At 47.8% G+C, this 6026-nt stretch overlaps 1 long non-coding RNA gene across 2 annotated transcripts in view; it reads right to left on the bottom strand.

The window, feature by feature from the left end:
* Positions 1-4322: 4322 nt before the first annotated feature.
* The window catches only part of LOC144288530 (uncharacterized), a 344649-nt gene continuing 342945 nt past the window's right edge, over positions 4323-6026 (bottom strand). For both annotated transcript variants that reach the window (XR_013356393.1, XR_013356399.1), the window contains one exon: positions 4323-4524. This is a non-coding gene — a long non-coding RNA (uncharacterized LOC144288530). The remainder of the gene's footprint in view (positions 4525-6026) is intronic.

Below are 6026 nucleotides of genomic sequence, written 5' to 3'. Positions count from 1 at the left end.
GGGACACGGAGGACTCTGGGCCCCAGTGTGTGTGACCAGGGCGGTGGTGACAACTTTTTCTTCATTCTTCATCTTATGTATCTTGAACTTAGGTGACAGATGGAAAGTTTTTGTTCTTATAAGCAAAGAAAAAGATATAGCAGTTTTATTAGAGATGATTCATAGTAGCTCTTAATCATAATAAATTATTTCTTTGTATTCACCTCTCAGAAATTTGCCAAGCTCTATGAAAGTTGAAGGATGCCTCTGTTTTTATATTTAAGTCTGGTTTTCTGTGTAACCTAACCTTTATCTGGGAGGTGGGGGCGGATACTGCAAATCTCAGTAGAGATTGGGAAGCAGCCAATGAACAAGAACTCTTAAAACAATTTAAACTTTTGTGTCAGAGATGGATCAAATATATTGATTCAGGTCGGGGGGAACTTTCCAGATCACATCAGATCCCTAAAAGCCATGTGCCGAGAGGAATTACTTTTTTGGAAATGTCATTGCTTTGTTCAGAATATTCATTTGGATGACTGAGATCTAAAATGCTTCTTGAAGGGTGTGATGTGAATAGGGGTATGTACACACATGGGGTAAGAAGGTAAATAACATGCCCGTGTACAGAGAGGGAATGTATGTACGTTTCACATGACCCACCTTGGTCTGCTTCATTCCAAAATGATTAAAGAAGTCTTAGTAACCCTTGCTTGTTTAGTAACCGCATAGGATTCTTTGCTCCAGAGGGAAATTTGGTTATGAAAACAGCATGAATCAGATGATCTCACCCTGAATGCTGCATAATATCTTCCAGACTCAAATTATCTCCAAATCAACTCAGACCATGTTTGAAATACCAGATGTTCCCTACCCTTCTTTTCTTTTTCTTTAAAGTATCTGACAAGCAATACTCTTTCCTGGGTCAGAAGGGTCACTTGAAATGTTGCCAGCCTATCCGGTTACCTGAAATTATGAATGCGGAGAAATTGATTCCATTCCCATTTCTTACCCTAGAATAAGCAGGGGACAAGGGGTGTTTTGAGGCACAGATCATGGTAATGTAAGTTCAGTATCTGGAGCCTATCATGTTATGGATAGTTTTAAAATCTTATTTGTCTAGGACTAGTATTTCAGGATAAATACTATAGTCTTTTTTTTTTTTTCTCCCCAAAGGACTTTGATAGGTATTCCTAAAGCCGGACTGTAGTTTTTCCAAATATAGTCAATCCAAAGGATCTGGTTTTTTGGACACTGAAGAAGAAAAATTAATCTGTCGTATCTTGTATTGATGCTGGCCAGAATGTGTTACTAAAATTATATGAAGTAGAGAGTTTGGGGACCTGTGTGCTTATGAAAAACATGTGTTTTTAGGCACCAGGTGTTGACTCTGAAGGGAATACCATCTCACATTTGCTGCTAAAATAATTACATGCAACAGAACTGTGTCTTCCCCCTCCGAACTTACATTTTTTATTTCCTTCATAAACTCCTCTTCTAAACTGAATTCCAAATGAGTCTGACCTAGAAGAGCCAATAGTCTATTATCTTCCTCAAATGACTGTTGTCTAGTTAGTGCTTAAATGTTGCGCAGAAGACGTGCCGAATAACCAAGTCAGATGAAGTTCATCTGAAACCTGATTTGCAGTCATAATTTTAGAATTAAAAGCCCTGCTGGAGTTGATCTAGCTCAATTCCTTCATTATCCACACGAAGAAGCCCAGAGAAGAAAAGTGACTGCTGAGATCACTGGACCTGGCAAGTGACACCCTGGGACCAGGCCACCGTGTTCCTCACTCCCTTCAGTGCTCTTTCTGCATTCTCGGTTCTCTGGTCACCCACGTAGGTCTTGATCATTTCCTTCCCAGCCGGTATCGCCCCTTCTCCCAGCGTATTCCATATGAGCACCCTCATCTTGGTGTTCACAGTCGTCTGGGGAGCTGGACTTCACCCTCTACACAGCCTGATTGCCTTAGCTGAGGAGCCCGTGCTTTCTGGGCTCCCCTTCCCCTCCACCGCTCCCCGGCACGTTCCCCTGCACGCACCGTGGGTATCATTACATACCTCCCTCCCTGTTCTGACCCCTCCCCAAGAATTCTTAAGCCCAGACACCTGGGCACCCTCGAACCTATAAGATCGGGGTGTCTAAGAGTGCCGGCCAGGGCTCCTGCAGGAACGAGGATGCCACCTGGAAGGTGCAGCCTGCCGAGGAGAACGGGGAGGGGAGACACCTGGGAGGCTCTGGGTCCTGCTCCTCAGGGAATCCGGAACGCGGCAGGTAGGAAGGGGAGACGTTGGCTGGGCCCCTCAGGCAGATGGAGCTCCAGACCCTTGGTTCCCAGCTCCTGGGACCGCTGCCCGAGGGGCCCGGGCCGAGGCCCCGGAGGCTGCGCGGGGGGCAGCCCTGCCTCTGCGACTCCTTTGATGATTGAGTAGAAGACCCTCCTCCGGGGTTCCCGTGGACCCCTGAAGGCAAGGACCGCAGGTGGAGGGGGCAGCAGAAGCCACAGGGGAGAGGTGTGGCGCAGGGTCTTCACGCAGGTCGGATTTAAGGGGAGCAGAGAGCACAGGGCGCTCCGGGGGGCCGCGCCACGCTGGGGCCCCACCAGGGTGTGACCCACGATCCTTCGCTGTCGGTGGCCTGGTGCCTTTTATCCTAGCAGAGGTTGACAAAGAGGGTAAAGCATAGGGCAGAAGAGCTCGCCGGCCAGTGGCGTAGGTTGGAGGTCGTCACTGCTGGGTGGCAGGGGTTCAGCTGGATGGCTGTGCCCCCAGCGCTGCCACGGCCTCTCGTGAGCCCCTCCCGGGCCGCAGGTTCGCGCCCAGCCCAGCTCTCTGACCGCCTGTGCCACGGGGCCTGGAAGACTCGGTGGCCCCTCGTTGCTCTGTTGATCTTTAACCAGAAGCGCAGGGGAGCGCGCCCTCTCTCTAGCGGGTCCCCCTCGTGATACTGTCGGGTCCCCTCCTGCCTGTCCCTGTGTCTGAGCATTTGGGGAAAAATGAAAGTGCGTGTTGGAAAGGCAGGAGGGCCGCTGGCCTCGGTGTCCTGCCCTGCGCCCGAGGGAGCCCTGGAGATTTCTGCAGAGCCCTATTCTCCAGGGTCGGGCTCCTTGTCGCCCTGAGACCCCCCCCCCGGGGGACTATCGGGCTTCAGGGGTGCTCCCCCTTCCCCACCCGGTCCCTCCACTGCCTGCCTGGCTTTTTCCCAGGTGCTTCTTCCTTACGGGTCTCGTCCTCAGAAGATGATTCCTTCTTTGGGAAAAGGAAGAGAAAGGAGTCCAAGAACAAAAAGAACAAACCCCGCTCAGCCTGTTGCAAGTCAGATCCTGTCCCCTTTCGAGCGCTCTTGGGTGTCCCCGCTCTCAGCATACCTGCTTCTGAGCCCCGGCCCCGGGGTCCCCCCCTGCCCGCCTGCTGAGTCAGGTGCTGCTCATCCTTGCAGCTCAGTTCGAGCACCATCTGTTCAAAAGAGCCTTCCAGGCCCCCCTGACGGCTTCACAGCCCCCGTCCTGCGCTCTCAGTCACCTCCACCTGAGGCTCGCAGTCCTTTCCCTCGAAGCGGAAAGGGGCCTGGAAACCTTTGGGAGCCGGAGGGCCTGCTCCAGGTGCTCCAGGTGCTGCAGGTGCTCCGCGTGCTGCGCGGAGGCCTGCGCGGGGACCCCAGGGCTGCGTGCTGTGCACTAGCTGTGGGACCAGGAGCTTGGTTTTAGGTTCCTCTTACACCAGCAGCCACTTTAAAAGACACGTTCGTGAAACATCTCCAGTTTTCATCGTCCTAGTAGATGAGCCATCACTCTCTTGAGAAGAGAAAAAGCCGGTCGGAAAGATACAGTTTGCCCCTTTCCAGCTCTAATGTCAGTGTCGGACAGTGAACTCACTGCACTGGGCCTTAGTGTAAAGCCTCTGCCGACGAACTGGGGTTCTAGTTAAATTAGCGAAGCTTCCAAGTTCCATTCAGAATTAGAGGATGAGAGGATATTTTTCCAATATGCTTGCAGTATTTTATTAAGGCCGGTGTTGCTCCGTCTAGGGGATTCAGATTTGAAGGGAGGTAAGAATTTGTGGCCATTTTAATGTGTGTGTGCATATCTGTGTCATGAGATAAAGTGTTTTCCTTACTGTGAATTCTATATAAGAGTTTAGAAGCAGCTGATTTAAGCTAAGCTGATATGATTAAGCCTTAATAATGTCTTAATTTTCATTTGGGATCAGAGTTTGTTAGGAATGCATGGAACGCCTGATGAAGGAAATCCATATTCCAGGTGGATTCAGGATTGGTAACTCTCCTGCAATGGAAAGCTAGAAAGAACTTAGAATAAACTTTTTCAGATTTTTCATTCATGTTAGTCTGGATATCATAATGGAGAAAATTCTTTAATTACATTCCTTACAAAGATCACAAAACTCCGGGGCGCCTGGGTGGCTCAGGTCATGATCCGGGGTCCTGGGATCCAGCCCGTGGGCTCCCTGCTCAGTGGGGAGTCTGCTTCTCCCTCTTCCTCTGCTCTTCCCTCCTGCTTGTACTCCCTCTCTCTCAAAGAAAATCTAAAAAAAAAAAAAAAAACCAGAAAACTCAAATAACCAGTTTCTCTTCTGCTTACTCCACTTTATTTCTGTACTGTGAGCTGTGATCATCAGTCACAAGGGAACAATTTGATTCCTTGGAAGAAAAAGAAAAAGTGTCACCTAGTATTAAAGTTATACAATTTCAAAATGTTTTTAAAATTGGCAGTGGGGACATGGCAAGAGTGCTGAAGTTTAGTTGAGACTGGGCAGATTTTATCACCTTCGGAGACTATACTTGAGATGGTCTATTAAAAATAATGTGGGCTCTCCTGAGCAGCTGGGTAGACCTTAGTCGTGGTAAGAGGATGTGGTCATTTTCTTCAGAAAAAAAAGGAAGAGCTTTATCTAAACTTCCTGGCACAGACTGATCTTTCAAGGAACAAGTAACAGTGTGGTTTAGGTTGCATGGCAAAAACACAACTCGGTAAAGCTACAGAAGGGAGGAGCGATTGTTTGGCCAGCTTGAACTCTCACTCCAGACACTACTAGGTGGTGACGATTTGTCAGCAGTCACCGATGTGATAATTAAAATAGAGTAGCCGCGTCGCTGGTGATTTGCCCACGTGCTGATACCAAGGGGGCTGACCTTCTTTACGCTCTTATCAGTAGTTGGGAAACAAGAGCTTACGTTGCCTTCTTGTGCCTTCCCTCATCTGCAGCCCCTCCTTTTCTGTTTATTAAGTCATGTCTCAGCAAGTTCCCAAGGATTACTGTTTAATATGGGTTAAAAAATAGTTTGCTACACTAAGGGCAATAGTGCATCCCCTCTATTCCCACCGCGGGCATAAAAGCACAGGCTTTAGGGTCAGAAAGACCAGGACCCTGATCACTTCTCTACCGTTTATTTATACTTTGAGCTCCAGCAAGTTCTGTAACCTCTCTGAGTTTCAGTTGTCATCTCTAAAACAGAGAAGGATATTGCCTACTTTATAAGCATTTTATGAGATTTTATAAGATTTCAGTGAAGTGCTTACTTATTTTATTTTTATTTTTATTTATTTATTCATGAGAGACACAGAGAGAGAGAGAGAGAGGCAGAGACACAGGCAGAGGGAGAAGCAGGCTCCATGCAGGGAGCCCGATGTGGGACTCGATCCCGGGTCTCCAGGACCACGTCCTGGGTCAAAGGCGGTGCTAAACCGCTGAGCCCCCCGGGCTGCCCCGAAGTGCTTACTTCTGTTCCCGGCATTCAATATATATTCGTTGTTGCTCTTATTATACTTACAGTAAATAATATTTTGAATATGATAAACATGGTATTGTAAATAATGAAATGGATTATAAGTTAATAAAATAAATGAACAATACATAATAAAATGCAATAATATTTTTATCATAAGTCCTAAAATCTTTTCAGTATTCCTTGTTTGCTGTAAAATATGTCATTTGGGGGCAGACTTGCTTTCCAAGCCCTGGCTCTCTGACTGCTCCCTGTTCCTCTCGTATACACAGTGTATAGTTGCCAAAAAGATATAGTCATG

This window comes from Canis aureus, chromosome 18, assembly GCF_053574225.1.
Source record: "Canis aureus isolate CA01 chromosome 18, VMU_Caureus_v.1.0, whole genome shotgun sequence".
Lineage (NCBI taxonomy): Eukaryota > Metazoa > Chordata > Mammalia > Carnivora > Canidae > Canis > Canis aureus.
This window is presented reverse-complemented; position numbering and strand designations above follow the sequence as displayed.